Raw genomic sequence first — 23,093 nt, forward strand, 5'->3', positions numbered from 1 at the left:
TGTAAGTGAAACCCAGGCAAGTTACCGAGTTCAGAATAAGAGGGGATATTTGGGATCGTTCATGGGTACCTCAATGCTCCTTGTAGGATTCTATTTCCGACCCTGACTGATGGGGGCACAGGCATTGGCATACATGCTTTATACGTTCTCATGATAAAATATTCCTTAAAAATTAAAATCTCAGTACTTGCCTTTTTGGAATTCTACAGTGGCACGTTAAAAAGGATAACTACTCTAAAGCTTAACGATGGCATCTGAGGTGTTCAAATGCCAGGATGGTTGGCAGTGATTCTGCACAGGGATTGCACAACCATTTCACCAGCTCGGAGTGGCCTGGATGCCTATGCTCAGTCAGCAGAGCCAAATGCTCCACTGAGCACCATCACTAGAATTCTTTTAGTTCACAGGGTACTACGAATAATACAAGTTCTTAAAGGCATCTGCAGAAAAGGCTAAAGAAACAGAGATGGTACTTGACTCAACAAATGGGTTCAAAACCACTGTTATAGAAAACCACTCTTTTTTTAACGGAACAAACTATTCTCCTTAATTATTAGTTCGCCTGATGATAATATAGACCGAAAGCTCACAATTTCCACTTCTAATTTTTTCTAAGATTTTATTTATTTATTTTAAAAAGATTATTTATTTATTTGACAGAGAGAGAGAGAAAGCACAAGCAGGGGGAGTAGCAGAGGGAAAGGGAGAAGCAGGTTCCCTGATCAGCAGGGAGCCAGACGTGGGGCTCGATCCCAGGACCCCGGGCTCATGACCTGAGCTGAAGGCAGCTGCTTAGCTGACTGAGCCACTCAGGCACCCATAAGATTTTATTTATTTGACAGAGAGAAAACAGGAGCAGCAGAGGGAGAGGGAAAAGCAGGATGCAGAGCTCCATCTCAGGACTGTAGAATCATGACATGAGCCAGAGACAGTCATTTAACCAGCCAAGCCACCCAGGCACTCCATTCTTCTAAAATTGAGATGCTGAGTCCCTTGAATCTCCCAAAAGTTGTTATCAAGGCCTAAGGGTAAGTGGGATGAACTTCATGTGATCACGTGTTTGGACATCTGGCTCAAATTGAAAGATAATATTTTGGGTTGCCTGATTGGCTTAGTGGGTTAAGCATCTGCCTTTGGCTCAGGTCATGATCCCAGAGTCCTGGGATGGAGCCTTACACCAGGCTCCCTGCTCAGCAGGGAGTCTGCTTCTTCATCTCCCTCAGTGCTCTCTCTCTCTCAAATAAATAAATAAAATCTTTTAAAAAAAGAAAAGAACAAAGAAAGGTAGGGTCTCCTGGGTGGCTCAGTTGGTTAAGCATCTGCTTCAGTTCAAGTCATGATCCCAGGGTCCTGGGATTAAGCCCCACATCAGGATCCCTGCTCAGTGGGGAGTCTGCTTCTCCCTCTCCCTCTGCCTTCAGCTCCCCCTGCTTGTGCACTCTCTCCCTCTCTCTCTGTCAAATAAATAAATAAATAATCTTAAAAAAAGAAAAGGTAATATATTAAAGACTAATAGTTATCAATTTTGGGATATAATAATTAAGATGCATAGGAATATTTTGTGAAGATTTCTTTTCAGCATGGGGAGTGCTGTCCTGTTTAAACAAATAAAACTTTTTGTTGGCAGAGCTTCTTCCTGACAGACATGCATTAAAACGTAACTTTGTACGGGGTGGGGGAGGGTTCCTACTTAATGGCACACACAGGGACCTGATATTGGCTTTGCTTTCGCTCTCAGGTATCAGAGCAGAGGGGTCCCCTTAGCAGCACCGCATTGGCGTAGCATTCAGCATCCTATCAGTAGCGGTTAACATTTATGGCACAATTCATTTAGGGTTTTATGAGTCCTTCATATTCCCTTTATGATCCCAAACAGGAAATGTCAGTGCGGGGAATGAGTAACACTGTACACCAAAATCACTTTATTTTCTTTTTTATGTTAATATTCACTAAACCCCTAAGCCCAGGAGGTGTAGTTTCCTCAACCTCTAACAATGTGTACCCCTCGGAGAGCTCCAAGCATCATCTGGATAAAATTGTTTTCCACAGAGAGTGATTTCTTCTTTGACCCACTTTGAATGAATATAGTTTAGGGAAAAAGACTTGATATAAGATGGGACATAATGCCACCAATTTAATTATTTTGCTTATTTAACTAATTCCTATTACATATTTATCGAGTACCTACAGTCTTAGCTTAGGCAGCTATAATAAAATACCACAGACTGGTTTTAGCAACAGAAATTTATTTCTCACAGTTCAGGAGGCTTGGAAGTCTGAGACCAGTGTGCCAGCCTGATTGGGTTCTAGTGACAGCCTTCTTCCTGGCTTGCAGACAGCCAACTACTGTGTGCTCAGATGGCCTTTTCCTCAGTGCCTGCTCAGGAAGGGAAAGAAAGATGTGGGGGAGGGGAAGTGGACACCTCTCTTCCTCTTTGTGTAAGGACATGAATCCCATCATAAGGGTCCTACCCTCATGTCTATATTACCTAATTATTTCCCTAAATCTCCATCTCCAAATATAATGACTTTGGAGGCTAGGGATTTAACATAAGAATTTTTGAGGACACAGACATTCCGCTCATAACACCTACTATGTGTCAGGCAGTTTTCCAGGTCCAGGAGTATGTTTGCTTAAGTATTCATATGTCGGGTTACCATAACAAATACCCAACTCTCAGAGGCTAAACAACATAGAAACATTTCTTACTCATGTGAAGATTTTCCATGTTGATTAACATGCTAGTTTCATTATACCTCCCAACTTTGTAATCCCTTGGAATTGTGGAGTCATCTCGAGGACCCTCTTCATCCAATCTACAAAGATAGGAGAGAGACTAGAGAATTGCAATTGGCAAGTCTTTGCAGATCCAGCCTTGAAGGGGCACACATCACTGCCCACATATTCCATTCTCTGGGACTCAGCCATGTGGTCATGCTGGTTGCAAGGAATGCTGGGAATCATGGCCATGTTTCTTGGAAAAGAGACAGAATGTTTGGTGAGCATGAAGCCAGTCTTTGCCAAGTATACTACAATATTAGGCAAGACAGTGAGGTTGCCACTTATATGGGGCATCCATTCTGCTATAGAATGATAGGCAGTAGGCATGAAAACGGATAGATACATAAAAATTAGAGATAGTGGTGGGTCCAGTAGGGAAGACAACAAAGGTAATTGTGATTCGGGATGAACAGCAGAGGGAAGGGAGCTCCTCTAAGGAGCAGGATGGGAGAAAGAATCTCTTTTGAGACAAAATTCCATCTGAGACCTGAAAGAAGGGAAAGAGTTAGCCATGCCAAGATCCAGAAAACAAGATTTCCAGGAGGAGGGGAAAAAAGCCAGATACAAAATAGAAGCTCAAAAAGAAGATGAGTCTGGGGACAGCCTGAAGGGCTCAGTCAGTTAAGCATCTGCCTTCAGCTTAGGTCATGATCCTGGGGTCCTGGGATCGAGTCAGGCTCCCTGCTCAGAGGGGAGTCTGCTTCTCCCTCTGCCTGCTGCTCCCCCTGCTTGTACTCTCTCTCTCTCTTTCTCTGATAAATAAATAAAAATAAAATATTATGCCTAGGAATAAACCTAACCAAAAAGGCAAAGAATCTGTACTCAGAAAACTATACAGTTCTCATGAAAGAAATTGAGTAAGACACAAAGAAATGGAAAAAAATATTTCATGCTCATGGATTGGAAGAACAAATACTGTGAAAATGTTTATGCTACCTAAAGCAATCTACACATTTAATGCAATCCTTATCAAAATACCATCAATTTTTTTCAAAGAAATTGAACAAATAATCCTAAAATTTATTTGGAACCAGAAAAGACCCTAAATAGCCAGAGGACTGTTGAAAAAAAAAAAAAAAAAAAAAAAAACAAAATTTGTGGCATCACAATTCCAGACTTCAAGCTCTGTTACAAAGCTGTCATCATCAAGATAGTATGGGACTAGCATAAAAACAGACACATAGATCAATGGAACAAAATAAAGAGCCCAGAAATGGACCCTTAACTCTAAGCTCAACTAATCTTCGACAAAGCAGGAAAGAATGTCCAATGAGAAAAAGACAATCTCTTCAACAAATGGTGTTGTGAAAACTGGACAGCCACATGCAGAAAAATGAAACTGGACCATTTCCTTATACCACACACAAAAATAGACTCAAAATGGATGAAAGACCTCAAGTGAGATAGGAATCCATCAAAATCCTTGAGGAGAACACAGGCAGCAAACTCTTCAACCTCAGCTGCAGCAACTTCTTCCTAGGAACATCGCCAAAGGCAAGGGAAGCAAGGGCAAAAATGAACTATTGGGACTTTATCAAGATGAAAAGCTTTTGCATAGCAAAGGAGACAGTCAACAAAACTAAAAGACAACTGACATAAGGGGAGAAGATATTCACAAATGACATATCAGATAAAGGGATAGTATCCAAAATCTATAAAGAGGTTATTAAACTCAACACCCAAAGAACAAATCATCCAATCAAGAAATGGGCAGAGGACATGAACAGACATTTCTGCTAAGAAGACGTCCAGATGGCCAACAGATACATGAAAAAGTGTTCAATGTTACTTGGCATCAGGAAAATGCAAATCAAAGCCACAGTGAGATACAACTTCACACCAGTCAGAAATGGCTAAAATTAACAAGTCAGGAAATGACAGATGTTGGTGAGGTTGCAGAGAAAGTGGATCCTTTCTACACTGTTGGTGGGAGTGCAAGCTGGTGCAGCCACTCTGGAAAACAGTATGGAGGTTCCTCGAACAGTGGAATACTATGCAGCCATCAAAAGAAATGAAATCTTGCCATTGGCAACAATGTGGCTAGAACTAAAGGGTATTACACTGAGTGAAATAAGCCAATTAGAGAAAGACAATTATCATAGGATTTCTCTGATATGAGGAATTTGAGAGGCAGGGTGGGGGTTTGTGGGGGTAGGGAAGGAAAAAATCAAACAAGATGGGATTGGGAGGGAGACAAACCATAAGAGACTCTTAACCTCACGAAACAAACTGAGGGTTGCTGGGGGTTGGGGGCATAGGGATAGGGAGGCTGGGTTATAGACATTGGGGAGGGTATGTGCTATGTTGAGTGCTTTTAAATGTGTAAGCCTGATGATTCATAGATCTGTACTCACGGTGCAAATAATATATTATATGTTAATTTAAAAAATAAATAAATACAAAATAAAATCTTAAAAAAATGTTTTTTAAATAATGATGAGTCTCGGGGCGCTTGGGTGGCTCAGTGGGTTAAGCCTCTGCCTTCGGCTCAGGTCATGATCTCAGGGTCCTGTGATTGAGCCCAACATTGGGCTCTCTGCTCAGCAGGGAGCCTGCTTCCCCGACCCCCACCTCTCTGCCTGCCTCTCTGCCTACTTGTGATCTATTTCTCTCTCTCTGTCAAATAAATAAATAAAATCTTTAAAAAAAATGATGAGTCTGGTGGAAGCTTATTTACTGAGATTGGGAGTGCGATGTGTAAAGAGAGGGGAAACAGGGTCGCTTGGGTGGCTCAGTCAGTTAAGTGTCTGTCTTCAGCTCAGGTCATGGTCCCAGGGTCCTGGGATCGACAGGGACCCACATCGGAGTTCCCACTCAGGGAAGAGCCTGCTTCTCCCTACTGCTCTGCCTACTTGTGCTCTCTATATCTCTGTTAAATAAATAAATAAAATCTTAAAAGAAAAAAAAAAAAAGGAGAGGGGAAACGTGAAACACCTCAGGTAGAGCCTGGAGGTCTTCCCTGATTCAATATACAGCAGTTTGAGCTAAGCATTTTGGATACATTATCTCATTTAACTTTTTAACAAATCAGGGAAATAGATATGGTTGTTCTCCCTAAAAGAAATGAAGAAATGAAGTCTCAGGGAGTTCAGCTAATTTCTGCAGGATCACATAGCTGTGGAAGAAGAGTCAGATTTACATGTAATTCTGACTCCCAAATCCATGCTTTTAACCAGTTCTTAGTTGATACCAAGAACGTACCTTCTACTACATGCATGTAGTGCTAAAGGTGCTAAAGGATGCAGTCTGCCATCTTAAAATTTCTGACAACTCGAAACCATTGAGACCGTCCCAAAGCCAATGTGTATTTCACAAAGAGACCTTTAAGTATTCTGCATTTTTTTTACGTTTTCTGCAATAAACATGCTTTGCTCTTGTGTTATGAATTTGTTATAGTTATCATTGTTAATTGTGAAATTATTGTGATATAAGGAACCTTGTGAAAATTAACACAAATCATTTTCTACAGAAATACTGCTGTCCAATAATCCACTGTCCTGAAATGTATAGCAACCTGATTCCAAATTTAAACTCATGGGGTTATCCAAGGCACCTATTGGTTACCAATGCCTTTTTTCCTCCTACCATCTAGACTGCTGTTTTTAGAGTTTGTATTTGTTCTTAGTGGCCCTAACTTCATTCCCATCTCTGCTTTTTTATTTAAGCATCTAACTTTCCTGAAGTTAAGCTATGTCATTTGGAACTTATTCTGAAGCATAGATTAATAGGTGAAATCACTGTCAAGCTATGTTTCCCTGAAAACCGAGACCACTGGAAATCCTCAACCAATTAAGGATGAAAGATAGCATAGAATCCTATTCTAACCCTATCATTCAATTATCCTTCAGTGCCTTCCTTTTCCTTTCATTTTCTTTTTTACTCATGGCACCTTTTGTCTGTCTTAACAGGACAGAGATAAGCTCACTCTTGAGCCCTGCAGTATAAAAGTAATTCCACATGGGGCATGTACTTTGGGGAAGAGTCATGCACTGATTTATTTTCCATAAATGATGTGGGATTACCAGAGACAAGGAACCCTTGCTGTGTGTGGAAAATTTCTACTTTGGAAACTCAGTTGGTAAAAATTTTGAAATTGTCATATGACATATACATCTCAGGATAGAAAGTCTTTTATTCCTCCTTATTCTACTAATGCATGGAAAAATCAAAAGATTAAGAAAAATGTTTATTTTTTCTTTAAGGATAGGGAAAACTGTAATTATTTTCAAGGGAGAGGATACAGATATGTATACTCCATAGGACTGAAAGAAGTTGAGTCATGTTTTAAGAAGAAAACTAAAGGCATTAAGACCAGGTAATGTCTACTGACAAACCACTGTCCCCTCTATATCATCCTCCTTTCTTATTGTCTCTTGTAAGGTTGACACTATACAAAGGGCAGAGAATATAGTGTCAGAAGACTTAAATTTGTGCCTTGTCATTTATTTGTTTGCTGACTCTGGGCGAATCATTTATAAATTTTGACTTGGTATCCTTGTCTGCAAAGTATGATAATGCAGATAAAATCACTTAGTGAATATTTACTACTATATCATTGGGAAAATGTTAATACCATTAGAATTGAATTTTTATGATTCAATCATACCTGACTGGCTATTAAGTTTCTTTCATTCTTTTTGTAAAATCCCTTTTTGTTCTGAGCTCTCCATCATACCTGGACCATCCTAGCTTCTAAGCTGTCTTTCATTTTGCTTTATTCAAAGTTTTCCCTGTAATTCTTCTAGAATCAAGGGGGCATCTTACAGTGTAGACAGAATCATAGATACATTCATTCATGCATTCTTGCATCAAGAAGCTACTCTCATCCCTCCTTCCTCCATCTCTATCATTACTCTTCCATTCTTCCCAGTGCTGTTCATCTTCATGTTTCCATCTTCCAGGCAATGTATTCTTACTATTTCAGATTTAGATTCATTATAGCAAGAGCTGAGATCAATTCCTAATGTCCGTTCTAATGAGGAGAATGGAGGAGAAGTGTGTTCATCCCTTTGTTTTAGTCGTAGAGGTTAAACTTCATGAATTACCCAAAACCTTATTAAATTAAAAAGTTGGAGAAATCCATCTAAAAAAGAAAATACCCCCCAAATCAGAGCACCATCTAACGGATAATCACATCATGAAGGTCAAAAGCCTCAGCTTTAGTGGTTGGTTCTTTTTTGCAGCTAGTTCAATGTTTGTAGACAATAAAAGTGGCTTTGCATTTAGAGGATGCGAAGGGGGAGCTCAGTTGAAACTGTCTTGGATGAATTCGATTTCACAAATTCTCCTAACAGCCTGCCATCCATTACAAAAGCCCTGTGCTGTGTCTCCCTCAACTGAGTATCTATTGCATGGGTGGGAACCAGAGGGTCCCTACTTGAGCCCTGTATCCTTAGCAGCTAGGCGGAAGGTGCTCATTATGCAGCTGCTGCCTGAGTGTTGACTGAGAAACGGAAAGCTCGCTGGGATAGTCTGTGTAAGTTTTTGTCTGTCAAGGTGGGTACTGAGTTCACCTCTGCAGATCATAAACAAGATGTGAGAGAATGTCAGATGTTCAACAGCCGCTAACAGCGCATCGAGGAAAGGAATTTAGAAGTGATGTTATTTCAGAAATAAAACTTTATGAATCTTGCATATAACCCAATGACAAGCTGGCTTTTCATTTACACAATGGAAATGAATATTAAAGTATTCATAAAGACCAGCGGAGAGATATAAAGTTATTCTGATGGAGTGAAGTTTTAAATGCTAAGAATGAATATATTTTATAGACTTATCTCAGCATGTAACAGAGTTGGACGAATACAATGTAGACCACGGGTACAGGATTCATTTGTGTAGAGTCTTAGGGCACAGCCCGTTTAGAATTCTTGAACTACTTTTAGCTCATGTTTAATAAAATCTCCCCAAATTTATAATTTTCCTCCGTGTGTCTATCTTTCCCTTTTTCCCTTAGCCTATTTATACAAGACAGGCTACTCCTTGCGTCGGGTGTAACTTTGAGAGAAATTTCGTTATTCATTAAATTGTTTAGAGAAATGTTTCAATTCTAGGAAGTACTTCCTTCCAGCTAAACCTCATAATCTTTTAAAGTTAGAGAATCATTCCTGCCCTCAAGAACACAACAAAACTCCCGTTTAAGTTAACAATATAAAGTATTGATTATAAAAATTCCTGTGAATGTGAAATCTTCAGTTCGAGTGCTTATTAATTATAAAGTCGGTTGCCTCATCTACGAACTATAGCAAATTCATTTGACTCCTTTTGCAATTACTTTTCAGAAGATTATCTCTCTTTTTTTTTTTTTTTCTTTTCCCTCTGCCACAAGTCTGGTGAGAAACACAATTTGTGTCTTTATAAGGCAACTCTCCTTGGATGTTCCACTGTGTGATGGAGTTAGAATGAGGTCCCTTTATCACTTCTAGGCATGAACACCTTTGGGTGAGTTCAAGACTTGCCTTATTCTGAACTCAAAGACACAAATGATTTTTGTTCTTTGAGTATTTTTCAGAAACTCAAACCTATCCATTAGAACAAAATATTATCAGTAACCTGATTAAAAAATGATTACATCTTCCAGAATACCTTCTTCCGTGTTTTGCATATTTTTCTTTAGCTAATCTGGTGTTGGACCTTTGAGAGTTCAAGGCAGAATCCATTAATGTACAAAAGGAAGTACGGATCATTCTCGACTTAGTGCTGAAGTTACATCTCAACCCATTTTAAGTTGAAAATACAGTAGTCAAAACTGCATTTAATACATCTAACCTCCCAAACACTGTAGCTTAGCCCAGACTACCTTTAAACATGCTCAAAACACTTGCCTACAGTTGGGCAAAATCATCTAACATACTCTATAATAAAGCGTTAAATATCTCATGTAATTGATAATATACAGAAAGTGAAAAACAGAATGACCTTATGGGTCCAGAAGGGTTGTAGGTGTATCAGTTGCTTACCCTCGTGATGGCGTGGCTGGCTGGGAGCACAAGGAAGAATCCACTGCATGGCCCCAGCCTGGGAAAGATCCAAATTCAAAATCTGATTTACAGTTTGTACCAAACGGTATCACATTTGCACAACATAAAATAAAAGAACTCATAAGTTGAACCGTCAAAAGACAGGGACCACCTGTAATGGAAATGATTACTAGAGAGAAAGAATTAACAAGAAAAGATGTGACTAACCGAATAACTCATTTTCTAATATTTCTTGCCAGAATTTATCCTGAATATTATGGGATAGAGATAAGGAGTTTCCTGAGCTTGGCTCTATTTGAGTAGTTTAACTGATAGTGAATAGATTATATTTCTTTAAGATGAGAATTTTAAGCCTTTTTTGAAAATGTTAAAACAGCCTAGGCGTCTACTTGTCCATGAAATTCACATGATTAAATATAACGAGGATTTTTTCCTCTGCAGAGTAAATAACCTCCTTCCCATGTGTATATTGATATAAACTCTCAGTGCATTTGTTTTATGATTTAGCACAGATGGTTTCTCCCTTGTTTGAGGCTGAAAAATGGATTTCCTTTTGGCTTCCCTGGAGTTCTTTTTCTTTGACGGTTAGAGAGTAGGTGTTAGCTTTTCCTAAAAATCACACTTAAAGAAAACTATTGCTATGCCTTTAAATTTTTTCTTATTTGTGTATATTTCAAAAAGAAATGCTCTGTAGTCGTATCTGTTGTTAACACACATTAGAATTTATGTTCTCATGATAAGAACAATTCCCAAAGAGCCATAGAAGGCCAGGCGATTTTAAGAAAAATCACATGAAAACCCGTTATATTAAAACAGGTGCTTGACATTTATTGTACTGTTTATTTCATGTATTTTGTTAGTGTCAGTATATGCTTCACAAGCATATTGTTTTATCTGTTTATCACATTTAGATAGAGATAATAAAATTAATCAAAATAAATAGGCTATAATCTGAAGATCTTTAGCAATATGGTTAAGATTTAAATAGTTCTTTCCCTGTTTTATCTAAGCTATTCATAATTGCTAAATATGTTTCTAGGTCAATATCATTTCGTCTGGCACATAAATACTCGGCATTTCCTAAACCATTTAAAGTCATTACTTCATAATAACCAAAACAATACCATGTGACAGAAACAAAGATACAGGAGGCTCCAGTGGCTGACCTGAGGTGACCCAGGACATGGGGGAAGGGAATTAAGTGAATATTAGTGCATAGTTGTTGGGGTTTGGTTTGTTTGTTATTTTATTTTGTTTTGTTTTGTTTCTGTGGGAACTCTTCAGTCTTCTGAGGTATGCACTTGAGCAGATCACCTCATTATTTATATTTTATATTTCCAAAAGCGAACATTCTCTCCCTGGACACATTGTGCCTGAGGTGAACCTGATGATACCAGCAGGAGGACAGCTAGCGTTTACTGAGTGCTAATTCTGTTGGCAGGGAACAAAACACTTTCAACATTACTTCCCTTAATTCTGTTAATTACCAGTGAAACTGAGGCTGTTGTTGCCATTGTGTAGATGAGGAAACTTAGGTTTAAAGACTAGAAACTGAGCCAGAGTCAGGAAAACTGATAGATACTACAGGCAAGATCAGATATTAAGCTTTTCAGGAGAATCATTTGGCTGAACAGGAAAACCAGAGCAAATGCCATCATTAATCAGGATATTGTAAAAGCCCTGTTCTAATTCTTTAAATTACTATTGGACAAATATAATTAAGCTTCAGAAGTAACTCATCAGATTAAGACCCTATATTATAATTTATCCTTTTGGGTTTTGGTGTTGCTATAAGCACAGAGCCGTTAAAAAAAATGTGGGGCTTCACAAATCAAATGAGTTAGTAGTTGTGATTTGGTAATTGGATATCTACCAACGTAAGCTAAGCAAACAAAAAAAAAATCTGACTTTTGTATACGGATCGTGGCCAGTCTCATGTCTTCCTGGTGCCACTGAGTTTACAGATGTCCTCTTACCATGTCACGGGCTAATCTTCCTCCATGCTTCCCCACCTTGTTCCTATCAATCCCTCCTCCCCTACTCACCACCAGCTTTCTTTTCCTTTCCACCTGCATTGTCCCTAAAAAGCCTCGCACATCTTTAACGATTCCAAACACTACTGATACGTGATTGGGGCAGGATCTATGGAGTCAGTAAGAATTTTAACACCAACTTTAGAAATGCTGTAATTCAGTGGCAGTGGTGAGTGAGGTGTTATAAATGAAAAGATTAAAACTAAATCAATATATGCTAAATGATCAGATGTCTGTATTCTTCACACAGCTTTGTCAACCTCCTTTGTCCTTTGTGTCTGCTTACATCTACCAGACATTTGCTGGGCACACACCTAAAACTGTCCACCACCTTCAAATTTTGGATTTACCGTACCTCTGCTCATTTTATCAAGGAACAAAACAGCTTTGCAAAGAAATGCCACCCATCAATAGAAACTAATGAGATTTTTTGTGCATAATACATCGGGGCTTTCTTTTTCCACAATAAGTTGCTCATAAGCCACACATACTGTCCTTTCCAAGTTGAGCTGAAGTTTATTTGCATTTTCTCTGCCACAGATGAACTCTATCAGATTTTAAAATCAAAGGCCCCAAATGGACTCCCTGTGTAAAATATATTAAAACTCAAAATATAAAATGCAATACTTCAAATGAGAATAATGAAAAAAATCATGTTTAATGCATTTGATAATTATTGAATTAACAGTCTCCATTGGTTTTATTTGGAGTTGGCAGGGACGGGGCACAGCAAGTCAGAAGAAACCCAGCTTCATTCACAGCAGAGCTCACCGCCCTGGAAATGTGTTTTAATCTTCCTATTGTTTTCTTCTTTGTGAACATTCCCATTACCCACATGTAAAGTAATGGATTAATCTGCTGTAATTACACATAATGGTTGTAAAGTTGGAAATAAAAACATTAACCAAATGCTAATTTGTCCAAATATTTTGATTCCTTGAAAAGGGGTACAATGTCAATATTGCTGAGAGATGGTTGTTCTCATCATCTACCCATCCTTTAAATGTTAAATGTTTCCCATAAATTTCTCACCTTTCCCACACTCAGATGACTACAATATTTTCCTGTATTTTCCTAGAGCAAGATTTCCATTCATCTTAAAATACCAAATAAATAAAGAGAACCTGGAAAGCTCATGGAGCTACAAAGGTCATGCATGATATATGTAGGAGAGGAAATTAAAGATCTTCCCCATTTGGGTTCTCTATTTTTAACCTGTTCTTATTGATCCATATAATAAAAGATGCTACAGCTAACTACATAAGTAGTAGATACTTTGCATAAATTCTATGCCCTTCTCACTAAACTAAGCCTGCCTTTTGAGAAGTGATTAGCCATTGACAATTTTGGTTGACAGAATGTAGGCAAGCTATTATGATCATCACATGATCATAGGCACATGATGGAAGAGTTGAAGTTCTTCTGTTTTCCATATATCATCACTCATCATAGGTGGCTGTATTTACCACCCTGTCCTCTTTATTCATGAGTAGAAAAGAAAATAACAAGCCATTACTTTATTTCATTCATTCAATAAACACTTGCATTCTTTGTAAGATGTTGGGTTATAGAAATAAATAAAACACAACCTCCACTACTAGCAATTCACATTCTAATATTGGAGCAATATATATTAAGGAGAGAATAACAACACTCAGTACACTGTAATAGCTAACAGAAAAGCAGTATATGTACATGGTACAATGGAAACTCCAGGGAGAATGTGGTCAACGTTTCTGGGATGGAAATGGTGGGAAGAGGATGGACATCTGCAAGCAAAGAACTACTTAAACTTGACTCAGTTGTCCAGGTCTAAGCATTGAGAGGATGTAAAGAGTTACCTTAGGTGATTTTTTTTAACGAATTTCTAATATTCTGCATCCTTACGCATAACTGTTTCTGCACAGATTCTGTTTCATCCCATGCCATGTTTTTATTTTACTCCATATCATGTTTCACCATATGTTTCACCTCATAGGAGAACCTCAGCTCCATCGTTAATTTCCTAAAAAAAAAAAAAGTGTAATTGTACTTTTCTCTGACCTTGAGTAAGTTCACTGAGAATTCTATGACCCTAGAAAGGGGATAAAAGATTTTGCACAGTTTCCCACCATATTCCTAGCTTGCACTATCTCTCATTCTTTCTCCCACCACTGGCTTCAGAGAAATGTCTCTCCTGGTTCTGTTCAGAGTAATCATATATATATATGGATATATATATATGTGTGTGTATATATATTTATATATATATATATATTTTAAATATATATATTTAAAATATATATGGATATATATGTGTGTGTATATATATACACACACACACACACACACATATATATATATATATATATATATATATATTTTTTTTTTTTTTTTTCCCCCAAATCTGGCAGCAGCCTCCATCCATTCCACCTCAACAGTCAACAGACTCCCATAACCCAACTGGGCTTGTCAGAAAATTTTCTTAGCAAAGGCAGTTCTCCCTCAAGCAGGAATTGTCATACCACATGCTAAGAGAATGGAACATGTGGGACATAAAGAAAGCTTCATGAGAGAACTTGGCTGAATGAATGATGACCTTGGGTCATTTCTAAATAAATAAGATTAGGTGCTGCTTATGGAGTGTCAGGTTCTGTTTTAAACATGTTAAGGATGGTAGCTGGTTGCATTTAGCCACAAATCTGAGTGATAGCACTAGTACTGTTCTGATTTCACTGAAAGCAGAGATTAAAGTGCAGACAGTTAAAGTCATTTGACCAGAGTTCCACAGGCAACAAATGGTGAACTAGGACTTAAACCCACAGATTGACTCAAGCCTGTGCTCTTAAAGATTCTACTGTATTACGCAGAAATGAGCACTGAATGACATGTTGAGTCTGTCAGGGCACTCTAGGTACATGGGATATAAGTTGGAAAGTTGTAAGAGACACTTAAATTGATAGCAATTTAAGCAATTTATGAATATATTCCATCACATAAAAAGTCTTAGAATAACTCAGAAATTGACACATCACATCTCACATCCATTGACCAGAATTTAATCAGATGGCAACACTTTCCTGCAAAAGAGAAGCTGAAAAATCAAGTTTTTATAATGACGACCACGCACCAAAAAACTCTAATACTATGTAAAAAGAGAAGATGTTAAGGGGCAACCGGCAACCTGTGCTGAGTGCATTAAGTCCTCATATTTATCCTCAAATTCCTTCAAGGTCCATTCTTTCTCTAAATTGTTTCACATTAGGCTGGGGTTACAGCAGAGCTTGGATAGTTGTCGGCTGTAACAGGTGCAGCCTTGTTATGCATCTGCAGAACATGCTCACGTGGAATCATTAGGGCAGAATCTTGAATGATGTGTGGGCATCCCTTTTTATTGAAAACAATATCGCAAGAGGACAGATGCACGCACAGTGCTTACATGTATAACCCTACTCTGTGACAGGGACTAGCTGTGATTTTGTTCAAGTCAGGAATAGAAGTGCAGGATGGCAGGTTGAACTTCTGAGGGGAGTTTCAACCATAGAGCAGAGGCTTGACAACCTGATAAAACTGGCAGGAAATAATTGGCCTTTCAAATACCAATGGGACACTAATAGTTCATCCCTTTCCAATGGGTTCTGATCCAAGAGTTAGTAAGGAAATAAATACACTGAAAAGGATAAAAAAAAAAAAATTCAAGGTTTAAATTTGGTGTGGAGGGACAGGCGTCACCTTGATAAAGTTGTAAGTGTGTCACTAATTAAATGATGAATCCAGAGCTGTACTGATACTGTGTTTACTTACCAAGGTCAAAAATATTGAGGTGCTCAACTTATGACAACAGTGGATCCCTTGATTGCTTCAAAAATAAATACAGGGTAGGCGGGTGGTGGTAGATAAGAATGCATCTTAGTGTGGTACTATATTCCAGACATTTTATTAGGCAATTTGCATACAGTCATAAACAAAAATAACATCTCTTCACCTTCAGATCTTATCTTCTGGATAGAGGAGAAGAAAAATACATAAATGAATACATACATAATAAATCAATAAAATTAAATATTATAATAGATTTAATAAATATTAAATAATGTTGTAAATAAAAGTATTTTTTGAAATAATATTAACAACCAGAAGGTCATAAAGATTTGTCATGTGGTAGTGGTGGGTGCTAAGAAGAAAAATACAGTAGGATAAGGGTTCCAGAGAAATGACATGGCATGTTTGGAGTGAGTGGTCAGGAAAGGCCCTCTTGTGTGGGGATTTTTAAGCACAGACTAACTGAAATGGAAAAGTAGGTCAAGCCAAGATCACACCAGGTGCAGTGACCTCTTCTGGGACATTGCTTAGGTATTCTGGGAACATTGAACACAGTCTGACGACAGCAGAATGAACCTGGGGGAGAGGGTAGGAGGTGAGGTCTGCTGTGTTTCTGGGGAACAGATCCTATAGAAACCAGCAAGCCAAGGTAAAGACTTTGCATTTTATTGGGAGAGGGCTGTTGTGGATATCTGTAACTTCCTCTGTAACTTCCACCTTTAAGAACTAAATTAGATCGGGCCAGTGATGCTACAGCCATCTATTTCCAGTTGCTTTCAGTCTGTCATGCTATAAGCCAAGCCCAGGTTGTTACCCCTTGTTAAATGGTATGTTGTTAAATGTTGTTAAATGGTTCCTAAGAACTTTCCTTGAAGCCTTCAATCTAGATTGAGGGGGAAGAACCAATGCAACAATAGTAGATGTTTTATGAATTACTTGATGACCCAGCTTGTTTCTTCCTTCAGGACCTGCTCCAGATCCATGTCTGGTCTCCCATTTCCACTTGGTCGATTGCTGATGTGCGTGCCCAGCCTTCTGATTTGAGGGGTCAGATAACACAGGGGGACAGCTCTGGGTGTACCATCACTTGATGTCTCACAATCAAGTGTAGTGTCGAGGAGAACCCAATGGCAATCTGGAAGTTGTTCTCAGAAAGAGAATAGTTATCTGTAGAATAAGATAAGCCTTAGCTCTGAAACCTTAAAGCAGGGTCTACCCTGTAATTGCCCTATTGAAGGTCACTAGCAGAGTTATGAAACATGAATATTTGCGACAAACACTTTAAATCCCACTGGACCAGCTGGGATGTAAATTCCAAATAGCAGAGAAGCTTTCACTGAAGCCTGGACCTGCAACAGAAACTCCCTTACTCTAGGCCCCCCTCAAAATCAGAGACCTTAAAGTTATGTTTAAATGGTTTGGGAGCATTACACTGAAATGGAATATATTTTGCCTAGAAAGCACAGATACCAACACAATGCTTCTGTCTTAATTCCAGGCAGTGCTAATTGCCATACTTTGTCTTCCACTTTGGAGGAAGTGTCTCAGACCACAGGAGTCCCAGAAATCTCACAGAGGTAGTGGTCCTCTGCCTTTTGTGTTTTTGCCTATGCTCTGGCCATTATTCATGTGTCTCAGCAAGGCTTCTAAGCTTCATGCTATTTCTGTTCTCCAGGTCCAGTCAGTATGCTGCCATCAGTGTAGTGGACCAGTGAGGTGACCTGTAGACTGTCCAGACAAAGTAGGTATGTGCCTATGGACTGGATTGTGACAGAGGGAGGCAGAGCTGGCATAGTTTCGATGTGAGACAGTGAAGATATGCTGTGCCGCCTGCCTGTAAGAACTTAATAACCAGTGCAGGAGTTAAGCAGTTAATCAGGATAACAATGGTATTTAAAATCATGAGACTGGATGTGTTGTTGACAGAGAAGTGAGTGCAGAAAAAGAGAAGAGGTGTGCTGAATGAACTTAGGGTTGCTCTAATGTTCAGAGGTCAGAGAAATGAGGTTGGATCCGTCAGAGCAACTGAGAAGAAATGTCCAAGGAGCTAGGAGGAAAACCAGGAAGAGAATGGTAATCCAGAATTCAAGCGAAAAAGTATTATAAAGAAAGGTATTGAAGAATATCCATAAATTTTGCTGAAATGTTGGGGAAAAGATGGCTTGAGAACTAAATGTAGAATGAGCAATGTGAGGGTCCTTAGTGACTTGAAAAGACTTGTTTCAGTGGAGTGGGGAGCAGCGGCCATAAAGCCTGATTTGGAGTGGATTCAAGAGAGAATGGAAGAGAGGACATGAAGAGGGCAAACATAGAAAGATCTTTCAATGGCTGTTATTGTAAAGATAATGAAAGAAATTAGTGTGAACCGGAGGTAGTTAATACAGCATGCTTGTGTGCTAATGGAAATGATCTAAGAGGAATGGAAACAAAACATAAGTTTCAGGAAAGAGGGGAAACAATGATGCGAATACAGTGAGACCCATGCAAGAATTAGAAGAGGGTTCTATAGATAGGATCCAAAGATGATAGCAGTCAGGGCTCATAACAGGGAAGGGAGGGGGTAAGAGCTTAGACTTAATGTATTTGGTTATTCCTTGAGAGGTGGACTCAAAATGATTCTCCGTTTTCTCAGCCTTCTTCACACACACGCGCAAACACACACGCACACTCACACACCGTGCAGACACAAATACATTAGCACTGAAGCATGGAAAGCTTGAAGGCCAGGTGGAAGTGCTCATAAATATTCATCAGAACATCATATTGGTGTTCCCTGGCATATGTCCTCAAATACCACTGTTATTTTAGAACCAAATATTATCATTGTTAGATTACAAATTATCTCAGGACCCAGAGAAGCTTCTGTGCAATTTTGAAATAACAATGTACATTTCCTGATGTAGCAAAACAAATTCAAAATTATTTAAAAATTCAGATGCCTTGTATGGCTTGTAGGGACAACTGCTGTAACATTATCAAGTCAGGAAAAAGAACGTCCTGCTTTTCTATATTGTATGATCAGACATATTTGACCTGGAGTCATATATACAGTTTACCTATATTCTTGACATAAGGCGTGGGCAACCTTTTTTTCTGGAGGGACAGATAGTAAATATCTTGGGCTTGGGGCAGTATGGTCTCTGCCACGATGACTCCATTCTGCTCTTGAAGCGCAAAAACAGCCCTGGGTTTGTTTGTATGTTCCAGCAAAACTTCACTTACAGAAACAGGTGGAGGGCCGTATTTGACCTGCGGGCTGTCGTGTGCCAATCACTGTTTTACATAAATTTAAAAAAGAAAAACATATTTATGTGCCAGTCGTTCTTAAACTCAAGCCATCCCAATATTCAACAGAAAAGATCTGCACAACATAGTTTCCTGACATGTTTTGGCATACCGTGTGCAGCCATCCAAAGAACCGTATGCAGCCTTGTGAATTGTTGGCTTTTCTGTGTATACTTGAGTTGCTTGGCTCGTTAAAATAGGAGTGGGAAGAAGGCAGTTCCTTTAAAAATTATCTCATTATAAAAAGGAGGAGGGGCACCTGGGTGGCTCAGTGGGTTAAGTCTCTGCTTTGGGCTTGGGTCATGGTCTCAGGGTCCTGGGATTGAGCTCTGCATTGGGCCCTCTGCTCAGCAGGGAGCTTGCTTCCCGCCCCCGCTCTGCCTGCCTCTCTGCCTACTTGTGATCGCTCTGCCTCTGTCAAATAAATAAATAATTTAAAAAATAAAAAAATAAAAAACAGAAATAAATAAAATAGATAAAAATGAGGAGGATTACTCCCAGATTAACTGGGGCATTTAGCTGGGGGGGGGGGGGGGAGTCCCATACCATACATATAAATATTCCCGAGGATTTTTATTTATTTATTTATTTATTTAATTTATTTATTTTTAAGTGGAAATAAGTACTTCTGAAAGGCTTAGTTTGCTTAGCCTGGTCAAAATTAAGTATTTTCATATTATAAGATTACATTCCTGTAAATCATACTGTTGCTAGCACTCACACTTTTGAGAAATACATCTCAGCATTGTCTTGGCAGTATTCTAAGGTCTAACCGGTGAACATAAATCATCTTGATAGGAAAAACTTGACTAATTCCAGAATGTCTCCCTTTGTTTACTCATGAATCACAATGTAAGATAAATGTCCACTTTTGGTGGATGTTAGGTGGTCTGTGCCTGCAGCACCCATTCCTCCCTCCTCCCCCTGGCTCTTCATACACTTTTGGACAACCACCCTTCTTCACTTTCACATGTGTATTTCAGGTGGGATGATCCCAGTCCTTGTTCTCCAGGGTGGCAGGTCATCCGGGTCGGGCCAATCAGAACACAGTGTGCCGCAGACATTGGCACATCCCACAAACAGAACCAGTCACTTTTTTTTTTTTTTTAATTTTATTTATTTATTTGACAGAGAGAGACACAGCGAGAGAGGGAACACAAGCAGCGGGAGTAGAGGAGGTAGAAGGAGGCTCTGGGGGCTCGGGGCTCGATCCGAGGACCCTGAAATCATGACCTGAGCAGAACGCAGCCGCCCAAAGTGAGCGAGCCACCCAGGCGCCCCTGAACCTGTCATTCTCAAGCACATGTCTTTTCAGGACTTTGCAGGCCTTTTCAGGATTTTTCCTTGAGCCCTTGACAAGGAGGTATTTCCTTTCGCTCCAGGAGGCTGATAAAGTAGACTGTGGCCCAGGAGGCTTTGGCAGACATCTTGCCTCTGTGAGCGTTGAACCTGCCTCAGAGGGAGAGGCTCCCGAAGGAAGCAAAGCTGAAAGACAGTAAGAGATCGTGATGACTTTGTTTCAACTCCTGTTTTGTGTCAAGTGTTAAGAGCCAATAATCCCCTTTTGCTTATCCAGTTTCAGTTACATGCAATTTGGTCACCGCTGTTTGGGCTAGTCATTGTCATGAGCACCTCCTCTAAAACCTTGATTTCATGCCACAGAAAATCTCTGACGAAGGCTTTACAATGACTGTTTCATAAATGAAAAAACCAAGGTGAAATAATATCATAGAGCCTCTGTTTCTTCATATATAAAACAAGTTGCCTAGCAGCATCCAGGATTCAAATTTAGGCCTTTAAGCTTTTAAAACTCTAAACATCTCTCTTTCCTCTGTCCTAAAAGAAGGTGGCGCGTCCGGAGGGACAAAGGTCCTTGCTTTTTCCTCCATCTTGTTCAGTCTCTGCCACTTACTGCTTTGCCTTGGAAACCGAACAATTCCCTGGCAGGTTCTAGAATATCAAAGCTGTAGGCAAATGTTAAGTAATGGAATTGGGCAGCCTATCAATGATTATACCCTGTATCCCTATCTGCTTTACAGCTGACCATATTCATGTACCATTTTCTTGTATGAGGAAGTGAATTCTTCCCGTCACTGGTAAGAGCATAGCCTGGTGGATAAAAACACGTTTTTTCAGGTTAAGTCTCAGTCAGGCTTCTTAGACTTAAATCCCAATTCTGTTTTTTACTAGCTGTGTGACCTTGACACACAGCTAGTATGCCACTCTGTCTAAGCTTTTTCATCTGTGGGGGGAAAAATGGTATCTGTCTCTTAGTTGTTGTGCAAATTAAGTATGTTCACATGTGCAAAATGCTTAGAACTGGATCTGGCGGAAGATACTCTCTCAGTCAGTGTTGGCTATTTTTATGATAATCATCGATAACTTTAGTAGAGTTTGCCACATTCTCTCGGAGGTTTTTGATTTGGGGTTATTTCTGTAGCTCCACAATTAGAATACTCTTTAAATTTTCTCATGCTTTAGCCTATGTGGCCTGATGAGGTTAGGATCAAGATCCTACCTACCAAGGAAATGGCTCCAGATGGCTTCTTCCTTTCTTCCTTCTTTGTTTGCCCTTTTGGAGGGGTTGATGGAGGTAGGGTTGGAGGGAATGTTTGGATAAGCTGGATTTTTACTATACTAACAAATTTTCCTGAAATCTCAGTGGCTTAATGCCAAAAAAGATTTATTTATTTCTAATCCTAGTTTTCTTAATTGATTCCTGAACTCTGTTCTAAACAGTATCTCAGGGAATTAAGCTAATAGAGGTTCTACCATTGCAACATGTGGCATTGGTGTTCAAAGCAACAGGAGAGAGAGGGTTCTGGTGATTTTTTTTTTTCTTTCAATATTTCCCTCATTTCCAAAATTAAACATTTTAGAAATTGTTTATAAGTGAAAATAAAATAATCTTATTTTAAAAAGAAATAAACCTCAATTAGGGCACAAGGGTGGCTCAGTCAGTTAAACATCTGCCTTCGGCTCAAGTCATGATTCCAGGGTCCTTGAAACGGGCCCCCCATGGGGCTTCCTGCTCAGTGGAGCGCCTGCTTCTCCATCTCTCTCTGGTGCTCCTCCCTCTCTCTCTCTCTGTCAAATAAAGAAAAAAATAAGCCTCCCCCTGCTTGTAGTCTCTATCTCTCTCTCTCGCTGTTTGTCAAATAAAGAAAGAAATAAACCTCAATTATACTAAACTCTGACCCAAACCAAACCAAGCCAAACCAAACCAAAAAAGCCAAAACCAAGATCCCCCACAACATCTAAGGAAGAAAGGAATTTATTTTAACACTTATTAATTGAGAAGAAAAATTATTTCTTTTTTTACAATAACTGCAGTCCCTTTATTTCATCGTTTGGCAGGAAAGTCAAGAAATTTAGTAGCAGTTTTTTAAAAACCATATAGTACTATAATATTGTAGCTAAAACATTGAGTTTATTGAACATTTAAATAAACCTAGAGGTGATAAATTCTCACTGATCACTAATAATAAATAAATGGATGAGATAATGGTAGTACGTACTATCAGTAAAATTAAAATTTGGTAGCACAGAAATGCTTGTGAACTTGAGAAATTTTTGAAAGTGTCATTTTCCTTATCAAATATAGTAAAATGATGCAAAATAATGAGACCTTTAATGCTATTTCATTTTAAATAATGCTTTGTGGGCCATTAAGAATTGTTTTTAATTCAGCAATAATCCCATCCCACATTATTTTCACTAAGTACTTCCTGGCCTGTGGAAAAATACATTATCCTTTACTTACACTCAAATAACTACCATTAATTTTAGTGAGAGTTTCTGCTAAGAATGGAAAATGAATGGGAAAACAGCTGTGAAGAATGAATAAACTCTTGATCTTTCCCCCTTAAGGACATTAGTTGTACAACTGAGCAGATAGTTTATTAATTTTACATTATTCTTAGAATGCCAAAGACATAAGTCTTTGAATTTCTCCTTTCTCTCTCTTTAACTATGACAGAAACTTAGCTGTTGACTAATATTTTTAACTTCAAGTTTAGATGTTGAGGATATTTTTCTTCCTTCCCTTCTTTAACTTCCAATTTTTATTATAGTTATTCATGTTCTTAGTTAATCTAATATTTCTGAAAGGAAAATGAGGGAAAACAACAGCTGCCTGTTCTGCCCTTGCTTTCTGCTTTCAGAGAAAACGACTTAGAAATCTTCCTGTGGTTTCCTTATTTATCTCAACAG

The sequence above is a fragment of the Lontra canadensis genome, unplaced genomic scaffold (assembly GCF_010015895.1).
Source record: "Lontra canadensis isolate GAN:19392208 unplaced genomic scaffold, GSC_riverotter_1.0 scaffold20, whole genome shotgun sequence".
Taxonomy (NCBI): domain Eukaryota; kingdom Metazoa; phylum Chordata; class Mammalia; order Carnivora; family Mustelidae; genus Lontra; species Lontra canadensis.